The following is a 16,802-nucleotide window of genomic DNA, read 5'->3' as shown; positions in this document are numbered from 1 at the left end:
TATGCATTTCTAGCTCTTTAATTTAACTACCCTTTTTGCCATCTAAAGTAACATTCATCGTTTCGTCATATGAAGCAATAGTCTCAAGTTCTGGGATTTAGGATGTTTTGGGAGACACCATTCAGCCCACTAACCCATCGACAGACAGTTTTGGCCCTCTGTCTTTCAGAGCCGCAGGATGATACATGTGCTGGTCTAAGCAACTACATCTGTAAGAGGTGCAACTGAAAATCATTACACAGATTGTATCTCCGTTACTTGGATGCACGAAGCCGAAGAGTCTCTGTTGTGTGGCTCTGGAGAGCTCGCTCTGGTTAGGACGGTTGTCTCAATGGCCGTCCGTAGCTGGCACTTGTTTGGTGTGGTGGCTCTCTAGAGCCTACTTCTGCATGCTACCTCTGCAGGAATAGCTTCACTTACTCAGTCTGCCTCTCTCAGGAGTCTCTCTGGACACATGTGTTCATGTGGAGAAATGATGCACAGAAGAGAATCTCGTGGAAATACTGTGGGCAAGGATAGCATGTAATATCTCAGTGGCTTGGAGCATCGTCAGGCGGGACCTAGCAGACGCTGACGATGGCCTTCTACAGAGGGGGAGAAAAATGATTTGAGCAGTATGTCTCTCAACAGCCTTTCTCAAAGCAGAAGCACACAGAAGCAGCACCCGGCACTACATGGTACCCAGGCTAAAGGAGACTGAATTCAGGACCAAGGATGTCCCTGTTGCTTTTCTGCATCCTGACACCTACAGGCAAAGGTATCATCCTACACCTGTGGCTAAAGCAGAACAAGACTTTGATTCCTTGTGGTTGGTGCTTCAGCAAGCATGGTGGAAGCACCTCACAGAATGTTATATGTCAGCTTGACACAAGCAGGTGTCATCATCTGAGAGGAGGAGCCTCAGTGGAGACAATGCTTCTACCAGACAGGGCTGTAGGTGAGTCTGTAGGGCAATTTCTTAATTAGTGACTGATGGGGAGGGCCCAGTCCATTGTGGGTGGGGCCATCCCTAAGCAAGGGGCAAGCCAGTAGGCAGTACTCCTCTATGGCCTCTGCATCAGCTCCTGCCCTGCTTCAATTCCTGCCCTCACTGCTTTTGATAACAAACTGTTCTATAGAACTGTGAGTGAAATAAGCCCTTTCCTCCTTTCCTCCCCAAGTTGCTTTGGTCATGGTGTTTCATCGAAGCAACAGTAACCCTGACTAGGACAGAGTAAGTTCAGAACAAAGTTCCTGGTATTTCATTTCAGTGGGTTGGAAATAATGCACTTGGGGACAAACCAACCCCAGAGCTGTGGGAGCAACAGGCAGTGCTTCCCACAGGACTCCCACCCTGGGACTGGACAGGACTGCTAGAAACCCTGGGGGCAGAGGATTCAGATTTAGTTAGAGAGCATGCAAGAAAATGCCTCCCATGTTCACCAAGGCAAATGGTGTAAATGCAAGAAGTCTTTAGGAAGAACTTGTGGAAGGTCACCTGGAGGACCTCGCACACACCCCTGTGTGCGTGTGCATGCACATACACACACACACACACACACACACACACACACACACACACACGCACGCACGCATGGACACCCCTGGACTGTGACTGCTAGGGTTGCTTGGAGAGACTGTGAAGAGCTAACATTCACCTAAACTATGCCTTAGAATGGCTTCTGAGTAGTATAATTACAAGACAATTTTACTTTATTTTCAAGTTTTTAACACATGATCTATGTAGCCTAGGCTGGCCTCAAACTCACAATCATCTAGCTCCAGCTTAAGTGTTGGTGTTATAGGTGTGTATCACCATGCCCTGCCTCAGTCATTTTACTTCTCTCATTTACCCTTTTTTAACTCTCAATTTTTCTATAAAGTTAGTAAGATCTCAATTTGCTTGTTTTAATTTAAATATTTTTTATTTTGTGTGTGAGTGTGTGTGTGCGCGCGCACGCGTGCATGTCTGTTACCGGTAGAGCTCAGAAAAGGCACTGGATTCCTGGGAACTGGAGTTACATATGTTTGTGAGCCACCATGTGGGTTCTAGGAACTCAGCCTGTGAGCACTGTAAGGGCAGCTTTTATCCTCTGTGCATCTCTCCAGCCCCTCAAGTTGTCAGTTTGTTTGTTTGTTTGTTTTGTTTTGTTTAAAAAAAAACATATTAAAGCTGGGCACAGTGGCTCACACATTTAATCACAGCACTTGGGAGGCAGAGGCAGGTGATCTCTGTAAGTTTGAGACCAGCCTGGTCTATTGAATGAGTCCCATGACAGCCAGGGCTACATAGTAAGACTCTTTCATGGAAAAAAAGCCAACATTAAACAAACAAACAAACAAACAAATTAATGTGTGTAGGAAAGGGACGACGACTCAGTGGTAGTGACACCCTGGAGCCAGGAAGTTAAGAACTTTTACTTCAAACAGCTATCTCGGAAGTTTCTCTGAAAACACAGGCATGGTCATGGTGCTTTCTCGAGAATAATCTTTTTCTCCTTCAACTCCTGAGGAGCTCACAGACCCCTGGATGCAGACATTATCAGGGCAAGGGTGAGGCAGCTGCACAGGAGTTCTCAAGAGAGTTCTTTGAGGAAAGGCTTCAGCTCTGGCTGACGATGACCAACGCCTCAGCCCTCAAGACCCCAACAGGAGGAACAGCCTGAAGGGGAGGCAGCTGCCTGAGGAAAGTCTGGGCCTGCTGTGCTCAGGTGTGTCCCAGCTGCCTCCTGCCTCTGACAGCTGGCTGGGTGGGCTTTCTAGTGTCATTACTGATGATGGAGAAGAGATAGAGTTGAATTTCTGGTATTACTGTCCATCCTGTGCACAGTGGGGGTTTCAGTTCACCGTTGCCATCACTGTCTGCCTATGTTCTAGGAACATAGGACTGAGGACTGGCAACACAGCATACCTCTGAAAGCCAGAAGGCAATGACATGCATGTCCCAAACTGTTACCAAGGGCTGGGGAGTTCTTGCTGTGCAAGTCTAAGGGCCCAAGTTTGAAACCCAGAATCACATAAACACTGAGGGTGGGGTTCGTAGGCCCAGTGTCACGGCACGCAGAGACTGGAGGTCACTGAGGCTTGCTGACTGCCAGTTCTGGATGCAGGTTTAGTGAGAGACTCTGTCTCAAGGGAAGAATGACAGAGGAGAGAACTGACATGTTCCTCTGGTCTCTACATATGTATTCAGATGTGTCCACACATCACCTACAGACAGACAAACAGACAGACAGACAGATCATATGCCCATACATATACATACATACATACATACACACACACACATATATATATACATATATATATATATATATATACACATACATATACACCCTCATACACAAAATAAGGATACATACAAAGTATCATCAGTTTTTATGTGAATGAGTAATAGTCTTGGTCTTTGCCTCAAGGAGCCTGTTAGTTATATATAAGTCACACCCACAACTGTAATTATAAGCTGTTGCTATAGCATATTAGATATTATAAAGGAAAATACTGGGACAGAACATTTCTAAAGCAGAGGACTTTAATCTACTTATAAAAATATATTTTATAATCTAGCATATATAGAAACATACAGAGATGTGTGTAATAACAAATGATTCATTAGAGCATCTTATCATAAGCAACTGGCTGGTGGCATTTTCAGATCTGTTTCTTGGGGGAAGGGGAGAACAGGTCTCACGTAGCCCAGGCTGGGCTCAGATTCACTATGGCCAAGGATGACCTTGTGTTTCTGATACTGCCGCTCTAGCGCTTCAGGACTGGATTCTAGGCAAGTCCAAACATGCTGCGTATGTGGTGCTGGGGTGGAACACAGGGTCTTGTGTGTTCTAAGTGAGCATTCCATCAGTTGGATTATATCTTCCATCCCTGTTTTGTTCATTTTTAAAAGCCATGACAACAACCCAGGGAACTGCTTTTAGCCTGTTAATAACTGTGATCCACAGTCTGGAAAAGCCGGACATGGAGGCTTTAGTTTGGATCTGGAATGCACCCCTACATCAAATGTATTAAAAGTTTGGGTGTCAAACTGTGGTACTACTGTGAGGTGGTGGAACCCTTAGGCAGTAGGGTCTATGGGGTATATTCTCTCTCTCCTCCCTTCCCTCTCTCCCTTTCTCTGTTCTCCCCTCCCCTCTTCCTGGCCACAGGATGGAGGGTCCTCATTTACCTTGGAACCCCTGACCTCCACTAGGGCACTCTTCTTGCCCCAGGCCAAAGCAATGGAGACAGTTGACAACAGGCTGGAACCTCAAAGCCCCAAGCCAACACACATCTTTCCTCTTGACAAGGTGATTCCCACAGGTAATCTGTCACTGCAGCCGAAAGCTACCACAGGAGCTCTAGGCTAGATAGAGTGCATCAGGGGTGGAAGCCACATAATGCTTTCCTGAGGGAACGGCAGTTAGGCCAAGACAGCCAAGGTTAAGCAGCAGCAGCTTAAGTAAGCCAGGAAGGATGCTATGTGGAGAGAGAGCAGCACAGGCAGACACCCTCATGGTTCAGGAAGAGGAACTGAGGTCAAAGAGACATGATCTTCCCACAGCCCCATAACTGTTAAGCCCGGCTCTCCTAAATTCCAGGTTTGAGATTCTCTACTGAACTGCAGCCCAGTAGCTGTCATTTTTTCCCTTGATTTAACCCAAGCTTGAGCCAAGCACTCATGGTTCTCTCCCAGGCAGGGTAGAAAAGCGGGAGAAGACAGGCATGAGGCTGTTTACAAAGAGCCCATTTGATTCTCATAAAACAATGCACCTTGCTCTACCCTACCTGGCTTGAGGCCTGTGCAGGGCTGTTTGTTCCTTCCTGTGGTGACTGGCTGGGAGCCAGGCTCCTGCTTGGACCCTGGCTTTCAGGGAAGGGCATCAACGTAGCCTGCAGAAAAGGGTTAGGTTCGGCATTGGGCCCAGGCCCAGGGCCCAGGAAGTGGTACAGCCCTGCTTCTCTAGCTCCTACACACATGCTAACACCTGACTTCCCTCAGGTTTCCACCCTGCGTGCAGAGGATCATCAGCCCTGTGACTGCTTTGTAGCATTAGGTGGGTGAATGCCTTCCGTTGTCCAGCATGAGAGGAATTTGAATCTAGCAAGTGAAAGGGCACAAGCAGGGGTGTCAGTCAGGGTCAGGGTCAGGGTTAGGGTCAGGGTCAAAGTAGATGATCTAGGATGGCATCAGGATGACATCAGGACAGAGGGCTCAGTGGACGCTTGAAAAACCACACACAGTTGTCCAGTTTCTATGCTGCACAAAGCGCCTGGATCAGGGCAGAAGTGAGGGTGGAAATCCACTCACAAAACCGCGCTTAGATCTAGCCAGGCATGCATCTGTCTCAGGTCACACAGATGGGCCTCCTTCATTGACAAAGGGCCAAATAGGACCAGCTTGGAAGGGCATGTGGGCAGAGGACAAGAAACAACCTGACCCCACACAACTGCTCATCTAAGACCCAGCTCTGGAGCCCGAGGGAAGCCAGTGCCTCTCAAGCTTAAATGCTCTGTGCAGGCAGATAAGGGCTAGTGGCTGGCACCTCCCCTAGGCAGTGATGACAGGCTGGGACCACAGATCAAACAGCTGACAAGCAGAGGCTCTTCCCAGTTCTAAGAATGTAGAGAGCCAGACTCTGTGATCTCCTTCCATCTCTAGGCCTCCCTCATCAGTGTCAAAGCAAGTGAGCTGCATCACGAAGCGCTTCTCTTGAGTTTTAGCTATTAAAGATGTGGCTGGTTACGTTGTCCATTCAAAACAATTCCGAGGACGACAGAAAAGTAAACAAATGTAAAGGTAGCCATGGCCCCAACTTACAATCAGGTGAAGATGCCTCTACCTCTAACCTTGTGGCTCATCCCCATCCCAAACGCACCTTCTGTTCTCACTGGGGCCTAACTCTGCACCTCATTCCAGTGGGCAGCCAACTCTGCTTAAACCTGGACCCTTTTCTTTCTTCTCTGCTCTCATAGCCATTCTAAACTCTGCCTCCTCAGAAACCCTGCCTTGAAAATGTCACAACACCCCAACCCTGGTGCCCCTCCTCCCTGCTGTGTCTTTGGGCCAGCATGAAGACCTGGCCCATTATGAATTCATACGCCCAAACGGGCCCTTGCTCCTCAACAATAAAACTTTTATTCATCTCCAAATGCCCAGACTAAATCCTCACTGTGGCTAATTCAAGCCTCCAAGACCTTCCTCTCCCACCAACATCTCTCTCGTTCCTCCTCAACAAGCAGCCCTGGCTGTCAGAAGAAGTTAAGGTCATTTCTTACCAGGGCGCCGGCCATATTCCCTGAACTTTACATACTGAGTAGAAATGCTATTTTCTCTTCCCACCAGTCTCAGAGGGAGAAGAGCCCTTGTCTGTGAGGGACCTTCCCTGCATCTCAACGGCAGTTCTTTTCTGTCCCTTTTCCCCTTTGCACTGAATACAACTGTCCCATGGTACACAATCATAGGAGATTGGTTCCACTGGGTGTTAAATTCGTCTTGTGCTCAGTTCTATAGAGCAGCCCAGTACCTGCGATAGTCCAGGCATAGCCTCCTTTGTACGCTAGGTCAGGGTCAGGGTCAGGGTCAGCGAATGATGCAGGAGGGAACAAGAGGATTAGCTGTAATACCTAAGGCAATGGCTGCTCACTGTAATACCTAACACTATGACTACACATCCTCTTGCCGGATTCAACACAGTACTCTCAGTACATGGCAAATTCAAGTCTTGTTTTTCAATTCCCAGCAACCACATGGGGCTCACAACCTTCTATAATAGGATCTGATGCCCTCTTCTGGTGTGTCTGAAGACAGCTACAGTGTACTCATATAAATAAAATAATAAAACTTGGGGGGAAAAAGCCAGGCAGTGGTGGCACATGCCTTTAATCCCAGCACTTCGGAGGCAGAGGCAGGTGGATTTCTGAGTTCGAGGTCAGCCTGGTCTACAGAGTGAGTTCCAGGATAGCCGGGGCTATACAGAAAAACCCTGTCTCTAAAAAAACAAACAAACAAAAAGTTTTGCTTTTTGGTTGGCTAAATTCATAGATATGAGGGGCCATTAAATATGTGAAGACTTCTTCAAAATCACTGTAATACTAGACTCTAACTGAAAGTTAGCTGGGTCACCATTAATGCCTAGCAATCATACATGTTGCATGCATACATATATGATGCATACATCAGAGAAAACACTTGGGAGGTACTTGTCTCCACTTACAAGGCCTCATGAAAACAGCGTGCACATTTGTAAGAATAACCTCTAACCCTGGAGACTACACCTTCTGAGGAAGGTCTTATCATCGAGCTGTCTCATAGCACCATTGCTTGTTATTTTGGGGCCAGCGCAACACATCTCCATCCTCAGCAGTGGTCCTGTCATTTAAGGGTGCTAACAGAATACTCCGCAACACATCTCCATCCTCAGCAGTGGTCCTGTCACTTAAGGGCGCTAACAGAATACTCCAAGTGCTAACTTTCAGCTGTGACCTCTACTGATCTAAAACCAGAACAAATCAGAGACAAAATCAGAGTCCTTGGCAGATGGCAATAACCGTCAAGGAAGGGGATGAGGGCCAGCAGCCAAGCGTCTGGTGCTGCAGGGAAGTCTGGCTACAGGGTACACTTTACACCCCTGGAGATAAGCCTTCAGCACAACACTGCTCATACTGGAAGGAATATTGGATTTCATCGAGTGGTCCAAGACCTGCCTCTTCCACATGGCAACACACATATTAAGCCTAACTATGATCTTGCTGACTCAAAACCAGCTAAGATTTCACTTCTTACCCACAAGGAAACACCACTACAAGGCGACAAGGGCATTATATTATAATTATATCATATTACAAGGTGACCAGGGCAACAATGCCCTCACGATACGGTGACTGCTTATTCAACAATCCCTCGGTAGTGGAGTTTTCTAGCCTGACAGAGCCAAAGACTTGTGCTAATAATTCCAGGCAGCAGGGCTTGGCACCTGCCCCATCTGGGATAAGTGTTAGGCAGTCAGAATCACTTGGAGGAAGAGAAACATCCTGTTAGCAAACACTTAGCACAGCACAGGCCATGCTGTGGGACAGGCCATATGTTCCTCAACTCCATGTCCTGGATCCCCTGGATAAAGTTAGAAGTTTCTCTTCTCTAGCATTTAAAGCTGAACAGATGCCACTACTGGCAAAAGCCTAACCTAGACAACCATGTCCATCCTGGAAGAACAAGGGGTCTCTGAGCTGATGGCCAAGTGAAATGGGACCACGGACAGAGAAAGGAAGGAGGCCAGACAGGTCTGAGCAGAGGCAGTTGGAGCAGGAATACATACACCCCATACAAGGTAAAGCCTGCAGGAAGGCCCCAGGGCACTGGGGATCTGGCCACTCAGAGACTCTGGAAAGACATGGGACTGAGACAGGCCACCAAAAGCAGAGCCCTGATCACTGCTAGATGACAAATGTAAACAGAGAAAGTTAAGAGGAAATAAGGCTATTTTAAGACCCACTTTGAAACAGATTTGTTTTTAATTTGTGTGTATGTTTTTATTTGTATGCCTTGTCTACATGCATGTATATGTACCACATATGTGTGGTGCTCAAGGAAGCCAGAAGAGGGCATTGGGGGCTCTGGAACTGGAGTTCCAGATGGTGGTGAGAACCCTCATTTGTGCTGAGAACTAAGCTTGGGTCTTCTGCAAGAGCAGCCAGTACTCTTAACTGCTGAGCCATTTTCCAGCTCAATTTTCATGTTCTTATAATAATGATTTTACATTTTCTTTCTTCCAGAGAGATAAGATGTTCATCTGTGTTTTTAAGACACATCCACCCAGCACGTGTAATGCATGTGCTGTGCTTTCTCAAAGGCACCTAAAGAACCGCATAAAACCCGGCCACAGCAAATCAATACCCTTTAGGATGATCAATACCAGACAAGGGGTGTGGCTCAGTAGGCAGAGTGCTTGCCTCACATGCACAAACCATCAACTCATAAATCCAGGCGGAGTGCCACACACTATGGTCTCAGCTCTATAGAGGCTGAGTGATCTGAAATCTAAGGTTACCTTCCAGTGTGTAGCAACCCTGCCTCAAAATAAACAAAACATAAATACCTCGAAAGCAGGGCTGGGGGAGTGGGTGCAACATGGCTCAGTGAGTAAAGGAGCTTGCAGTCAAGTCTGAGGAACTGAGTTCACTCTCCAAGCCCCATGTGGCTGACAGAAAGAACAGAGAACCATCTTATGAGTCGCTCTCCTAGGATGCACACAGCCCTGTTGCGTCACTGTATATGTGTGTATGAATGTGTTTGTGTTTGAGACAGGGGCTTAGGGTACAACCCAGGCTGGCCTTGCCTTTGGATCTTCCTGTCTCAGTCCATTGAGGGCTAGGATTACAGACACTTGTAACTATCCCTGGCTTCAATAATATTCAATACTTTTAATGCCTATGTACTATTTTATTTCTGTGAACTTGACCAGTCCTCTGTATCTTAGACTTCTGGTTATTTTACTTAATTTGGGGGGATGGGGAAGATTGAGACAATTGTAGCAGGGCTCACATTGTAGCCCTGGCTAGCCTGTACAGACAAGTACGTAGACCAGGTTGGCTCTGAACTCAAAGAAATCCATCTGTTTCTACTTCTGGAATGCTGGCATTAAAGGTGTGGGCCACCATGCCCAACACTTCTGACTGCCAACAAGTCACTTTTAAAAAAAAAATTTTTTTTTTTTTTTGGTTTTTCGAGACAGGATTTCTATGTATAGCCCTGGCTGTCCTGGAACTCACTTTGTAGACCAGGCTGGCCTCGAACTCAGAAATCCACCTGCCTCTGCCTCCCGAGTGCTGACAAATATTTTATATTATTAATACTGGTATATTAATAAAAACTATGTAGTTTTAAATACAACTTTAACCAAAGGCCCTAAATAGTCTGAAAATGGTAATTTATGGCCTAAGGATATGTGTGTTTTTAAGGCCGTGTGTGTGGTATGTATTTCCTACATATTAGGAAATTGTTTCATGAACAAAATTGCGTGGAGTCAGAACACACCAGATGGGCTGTCTTTACGTTAGGGAAATGAAGCATCCAGAGCTTAGAGCACTGATGTTAAGACACTGGAAAGCAACGTCTAGGCAGCTCGGCAAAGCTGGTAGGGCATGGCGCTAGTGAGATCAGGATCTAGTGTGTGGCAAGAACTGGCCAGCCAGCTTCACATGGGGAGAACCCACTCCTGGCTGCAGGATGCCTCCCCAGCCCTGGGAGCTAACGTGCAGATTTGTACTCTCAGCCAAAGAAAGATTGGGCGATGGACTGTAAACTAGTCAGCGCAATTCACGCTCCCTCTGGGTTAAGCACCCAAAGCATATGCTCAGCTGGTAGGTGTGTCCTCTTTTTATAATCAACATGACACCTGGCTAAACACCACAATGGCCAACTGATGACAAAATTAAAACTTCAACATCACTCAGTGAATTCTTATCACACCATGGTAGTCATTTCATTCTTCTTTCTTTTGAGATTTAGTTTATGTGCTTGACTATTTTGCCTGCAATGCATATGCACTGCCTGAGTTCCTACAGATGGTCATGAGCCATCATGGGTGTGCTGGGAACTGAACCCAGGCCATAGAACAACAAGTGCCCGTAACTGCTGAGCCATCTCTCCAGCCCCTTATTAGTCATTTCCACCAAAGCTGTCAGTATTGAGTAAAGGAGCAGCCAGGCCTGATAGAGATTGCAGCTATTGCCACAGAGTGTATCCATACTTCAGTTAGGTCCCCGAAGCTTCAAGCTCTTTTGTAAGAGGCACAGGACTTAACATGCTGTTATTATTTGAGAAGCAGACTCACTATGCAGCCCAGGTTGTCCTGGGATTCCACGCATGGTACCATGTCCAGCTCACAGACTTGCTGTAAAGGTCACGTGGGCAGATGCTGCTTTGGACAATAGTTGAAATTAAATGACTTTATTAGGAAGTAAAGGTTAGTTCCTTCAGCTGCTAAGAGGAAGGGATGATTCTCAAAGGGGAGTAAAGGGGCAGGAAGACAATGGGGCAGGCACTCCATGGAGACGGCTGCTGGGAAGCAGGCACTTGAGAGGGCCCTCCTCTCTCATGAGTCTGCTCTAGACACTGGCCTGGTCTGAGGAAGGAAGCGAGCTAGCGCTACCTGCTCCATCACTGACCACTCTAGAGAGGGTTTTCTATGAGGATATGTTGACGACGGAGTCATGTGCACTATCAAGTCGACGTGCTCTCCCCGAAGTCCATAGCAGCGCGTCTTAAAACACGTCAAACAAGAAAGCAGAGGAACTAAAAGTTCCCTGTTGAGTCTCCTTTCCTTTCCCCACACCCACATGTGTCTTCCCAGAGGTAGATCCTTTCCAAGTTCAGTTACAGTCCTGGGGATGGAACCTGAAGACACACACATTCCCTAGGGACCACTCCCCACAACAGAGCTAGCCTTTCGAGGCCTGTGTATGGACATGGGCTTGGTCTAGGAATTCAGAATTGAGCCTTTCTGTAGCTGGTCCATCCAGAATGCCCTCCTTTCTCTCTCCTCACTCAGGGAGGAGGCTTCCCTGCTGGAAGGAAGGGCTCTTTCCCATGACCTCTATATCCCACAAGTACAGAAACTGATATGAGTGAAGTCATGGTTCAAGGTGCACTTCGCACAGTAGCGGAAGTGAGCAAGGGCCACAAGAGGCTAACTAATAGGCCGGCACCCGGCAGCATGCTTTCCTATTTCTGATTCTGATCATTCTCAGTAGAGCCTCCCCAGCAGAAGGCCTGAGCAGCCCCATGTCATACCAAACCCGGGCTGTGCTCCAGTCAGCTGCTCATGCCTGGCCGTTCTGTCAGACAAGCAATTCAGCTGAATGCATGGTCACAAAGGCCCATTTCATACATACACTCTCCCATTTGGTAGTTGAAATGACACTGTGACTCTCAAGTTTTCACTGGACAAATGGCTGCTTCTGTTGAACACATTAGGAAGGCTCCTGAGGAACGGGGCGGTTTTGAATTAGTTCAGGATGGACTTCTCAAGGCAAACTTGGAGACATTATTTTGACATTAATGGCAGCAGTAAATGTAAATAAATATTGCTACCTGCTATGAAGCAGCTCCTCTCCTCGCATCCTCTAGCAACCCTAAGGGACAGCCATCATCCAGGCTAGCCTACAGATGAGGAAACTAGCACTTAGCAGTTACATAACCTACCCAGTGTCACACAGCCAGGACGTAGGAGGACTGGGATTTGGGCTCAGATGCACCTGTTTTGAGAGGCCAGATCAACTTAGTTTCTTTCTTTCTTTTTTTTTTTAATCTTTTTTTCATGTATTTTTATTTATTTTTAATTTATTTTATGTATATGAGTACACTGTTGCTGTCTTCAGACACACCAGAGGAGGGCATCAGACCCCATTACAGATGGTTGTGAGCCACCATGTGGTTGCTGGGAATTGAACTCAGGACCTTTGGAAGAGCAGTCAGTGCTCTTAACTACTGAGCCATCTCTCCAGTCCCATCAACTTAGTTTCTAAAGGATGAGAAATCCTTTAGTCCAGGGGGTGAGACATTCCTGTGGCTCCCAGGACCTATACAAGGGTCCGTCTGAGCACTGGGAGGGAACCCCTCAGGTTTGCTTCCACTCAGCCCCAGAACTGTGCTCTCTGCTTTGCTTTCCAGAACACAGCAGCCTTGGAGATAAGCCGTGAAGATGTCAACACCCAACTTTGCATTTGCTTTCAGTCAGTAGATGCACAGTTTTCAAAAGAAGAGTCCCAGAGCAGGAATGGAACTTGTGAGGGAAAATTGTTATTTGTAAGGTGGCAAGAATAAATATTTAATTAGACCCTTTGACATTACATTTTGCCTGGCCTTGCAACATCTCAGACAATAAAAGCAGCCTTTGTCTACAGGGCTAATTACAGACTACTAAATTATTTTTATTACAGCCCTTTGGATTATTAAATGTGACAAACGCAGCATCGTGGCCGTATAGAATAGTGCTAGTCTGGAAATGTGAGTTCTAATCCTGACTCAGACCCTAATAACCACCAACAGTCACCTGCACGGTGTACACAGTTGACAGTGCTCTCAGATACTCTTTAAATTAGTTCAGTCACTTTGGGGCAAATCACATAACTCTTAAGAGTCTCGTGTCAAAACCTGAAATGAGGACATTAGGACATCTGTCCTTTCCAGTTCCAGCGTGTGTCTACGATCCTGACAAACATTTCTATACATAAGTAGAGCACATGCATTTTGGCCCAAAAATGTAGATCTTCTATATGCTTCTGAACATGCTGCTTGCCTACATTCAGAGATAATTCAAAAGATGCTTGCTTCCAGCTGCTTGCTAAATTTCTGGAGAGTTCCCTATTCTAGCTCTGAGTGGACTCCCATGTGGGAACTGTTTTGTTCAGTAAGTAGCATGTCTAAGGCTAGTTAGTCACCTCAGCCCACAGAGAGCATTAGATTGGAGGAAGGTGTCAGAGGTCCCCACCTTGACAATGCATGGGCTGTTAGGTGGAGCAGCCCTGGCATCTCCACAGAAACAAGAACAACACTCTAACTCAAAGACACACAAAGATCTCCCCTTGCAGGGTTGCTACTTCTTGCTTCTCAAACTAGGATGTAGCTCAGAATACACACACACACACACTCACACACACACACACACACACACACACACACACCTCTTTACGTAAAAGCTGTGGGTAAATTACAGGTTAGTCTCCAGATCAAGGAAATGCAGTCCTATAAAACCATAACATACCACTCAGCTCTAGGTCTAACTTGGTCCAAATCATGCCCCTCTCCCTGATCTTAACAATTACCTACAATAGCAGCTGGGTCGGTGTGTAAGAGCTGTTTCAGTCTTGTTTCTTAAGAGGACCAGTTTATAAAGCATTCAGTCATTATCCATAAAACACTGGTATGTATTTCAAAGGCAAATTAACCCATATAAAAGCCACCCCGATGCCCTGAGAAGGTATTGTCCCATAGCACACTGCACACAGAACACCACACCTCACACTCGCCTCAGCTCTCTAGCCTTGACACATTTCCTTGCTTAATTCACCACCCTCCACCCCAGTAATAACACTGATTCCCAAAATACACTCGGCCCAGGAAGGGCAGCTCTCCAGCACAGCTGTCTCCTTCTGTCCTCCTCGGGTATTTGGGTGAGCTATGTGACACAGAGAGGACCAGAAAAAGGAATGTAGCTCTCAGGCCCCAGAGCTCCCATAGGACCACAGGCAGGTGCATCCTGCCGTTTAAACCCAGACTGGCCTTCGACACAGAACAGACCCTACTGTTGGATGGGGGCTGTTATCCTCCTGAACCCCATCTCTATGTTTAAAACTAGGGCGACAACCGTCTTTGCTACTGTGAACTAATCTGATGGGCACGGGGCAGGGAGTGGCCCTGAGGAGGCTGCCAACAGGCCATGAGTGAGCAAAGCCTGGGAGCAAACTCACTGTTTGCAACCTCAAAAACCCTAATGAGAGAGTCTGTCATGGTGAGTTCTAGGAGTGGACCATGCCCTCCCTTTGTGGCCTGGAGTTAAACAAGCAAACAAACAAACAATCCCAAATGTATCCAATACCTCTTATTCATTAGAACTGCCTTGCAGGAATTTCCTAACACTACACCGAAATCTGGGAGAGGAAAAAAGGAACCAATGGAGGCTGGCATTGAGGTACACACAGTCGTTAGGAGCCCTCGAGTTCAGGCACGTCTTTGAAGAACTTCCTGGCTATGAGCACAAACTAACTTAAACTGAGTTTCTTACAGGGAAAAAGCACACACCTTGGGACTCTATGTCAACACTAGGTATGGCAAGCTGGGCAAGTTGGCAGGTGGCAGACACAACCCTGGGAATTGCCCCCACCAGACAGCAGCCCTCAGGGACACTCAGCTGTAGGAGGTAGGGATATAGGCCTCAGACCGATGAGGGACTCTCAACCACCCCCTGTCTCAGACTCTGCTCAGACTGTCAAAGCCCACTGTTTGCCCAATTTGGTTTTTCCATCAAATTTACAGGTTATCGGAAATCAAGTCCTGCCAAAATCAGTAAGGACCTGCTTATACCAAGGTTGTAAAGTGACTCTTTTTAAAAAAGAACTTTAAAGAGTCCTGAATGATGCTATTCACAAAAAACGTACCGTAAGCACAAGAACTTAAGCTCCCTCCCCCCCCTCCCCCTTCTCATCCCTGCACGGTGTGGTCAGGGCAGTGGCTCAGCACACAAGAGGGCCACCACACAAGCACCAGCTCGGTGCGGTGCGCCAACAGTAGCTGATCACAGCATAGCTTGACCCTTCTCAGCAAAATCTGTTCCTAAAGCAGTGCCGGCTCTCTGCAGCTACTTAGACCTATACTATCCAGGCCTGCTTTCCTAAGCCAATTCTGGCCCCAGCAGGTCAGGAGCAGGTGGGTAAGTATCCTGGGGTCCCAAGGTTTGGACAGATACAACGTCCCCCTCCCCCAAGCCTCCACCTGGCTGTTTCCCTTGTCACTCTTTCTCTGGCTTATCACTTGGGGAAACTAGAAGCCGGGAGATGTCAAGCCCGGGAGGAAAGAGAAGGGACAAGGGACAAGGGCAGGCAGGCCAGAGGGAGTTTGGGGAAAAATACAAGGCCATGGGTAGAGGTGCGACAGCGCCACATCTAGAGGGGAAGAACCTCTAGGTGGGTCCACAGGGAGGGAGAGAGGGAGGAGGACAGGGCAGGAGGAGTGGTTGGGGAGGCCTGGCCCCGAGGCCACCGAGGACGGAGACCCGCAGAACACGGGTGGGGGTGGGGACGGGGGCCGGCAGGGAAGGGGAGCTCGGTTGCCCTCCCCCAGCCCGGTCCGGGCCTCCCGCTGACTCAGCCCCACGGCGACCGTGGCCTCAGCCCGGACTCACAGTGCGGGAGGCGGCTCCGGCTGAGACGGCAGGGGAGGGGATGGGAGGCGGGGGCGCTGCGGCAGAGGCTGCGGCTCCGGCCGGCGGCTCCGGGGCGGAGGGTCCTAGCAGAGGCCGCCGCGGTCTCCGGCTTAAAAGCACCGAGACTGCGGGGGACGAGAGCACTGCGCACGCGCGATGCGGCCGGGGCTGTCAGGACCAGCGGGGCGGAGCCAGGGCACCCGCCGTCTCCAGGCAACCGGGCGGCCAGAAGCGGACTACCCCTACCTCTACCTCGTCCAAGCAATGGCGGCGGGAGGGGCGGGAGAGGAGAACAATCCCTCTAGATCGCCATAGCAACGAGGGGAAGAAACTGACTGGTAAACGGACGGCGGTACGGAAGGAACGCTCTTACCTTGTCACCATGGCAACTGGGAACAGCCCCTTCCCTTTTCCTTAGCAACAGGGTAACAATTCCTCTCCCCTGCCTAGTCAAAGAAGAGACAAGCCTTTACTTCTATATCCACAGTCGTAGTGGGATGAAGGGGTCTTTCTTCTTGGCTGGCATCGGAGGACTGACTCTGGATTTGATGATCTTTCTTGCTTTAAGGCTTCCAATTGCAGTCTGTTACTCTAATCTTCAAAGGCGTGCAGTTTTCTCCACCTCAGTCAAACACCCAGTAACTTCCTATGAGGAAGCCTGCACCTCTACGTTGAGCTAACAGAATGGCATTTACACACGTATTTGAGGGTTTTGCTTGTGTGTCGCTTTGTGTGTTGTTGTTGTTGTTTGAGATAGGTTCTTCCAGCCTAGTGAATTATAGACTCACACCTATAATTCCAGAACTTGAGAGCTGGAAGCAGGAGGATTGCGGAAAGTTCAAGGACATCTCAGGCTTCAGAGCGACAAACTCTCTCAAAACAAAACAAAACAAACAAAAAAGGGCAGTT

The 16,802-nt window shown here is 48.0% G+C and overlaps 1 protein-coding gene across 1 annotated transcript in view; it reads right to left on the bottom strand.

Moving 5' to 3' along the window:
• The window catches only part of Mapre3 (microtubule associated protein RP/EB family member 3), a 48,845-nt gene extending 32,773 nt beyond the window's left edge, over nt 1–16,072 (bottom strand). Inside the window, exon 1 of the mRNA XM_021162996.2 lies at nt 15,873–16,072. The gene's annotated coding sequence lies outside the window, so the exon portion shown is untranslated. The remainder of the gene's footprint in view (nt 1–15,872) is intronic.
• Between the last annotated feature and the right edge of the window lie 730 nt (nt 16,073–16,802).

This window comes from Mus caroli, unplaced genomic scaffold, assembly GCF_978045245.1.
Source record: "Mus caroli unplaced genomic scaffold, Mus_caroli_1 scaffold_4, whole genome shotgun sequence".
Lineage (NCBI taxonomy): Eukaryota > Metazoa > Chordata > Mammalia > Rodentia > Muridae > Mus > Mus caroli.
This window is presented reverse-complemented; position numbering and strand designations above follow the sequence as displayed.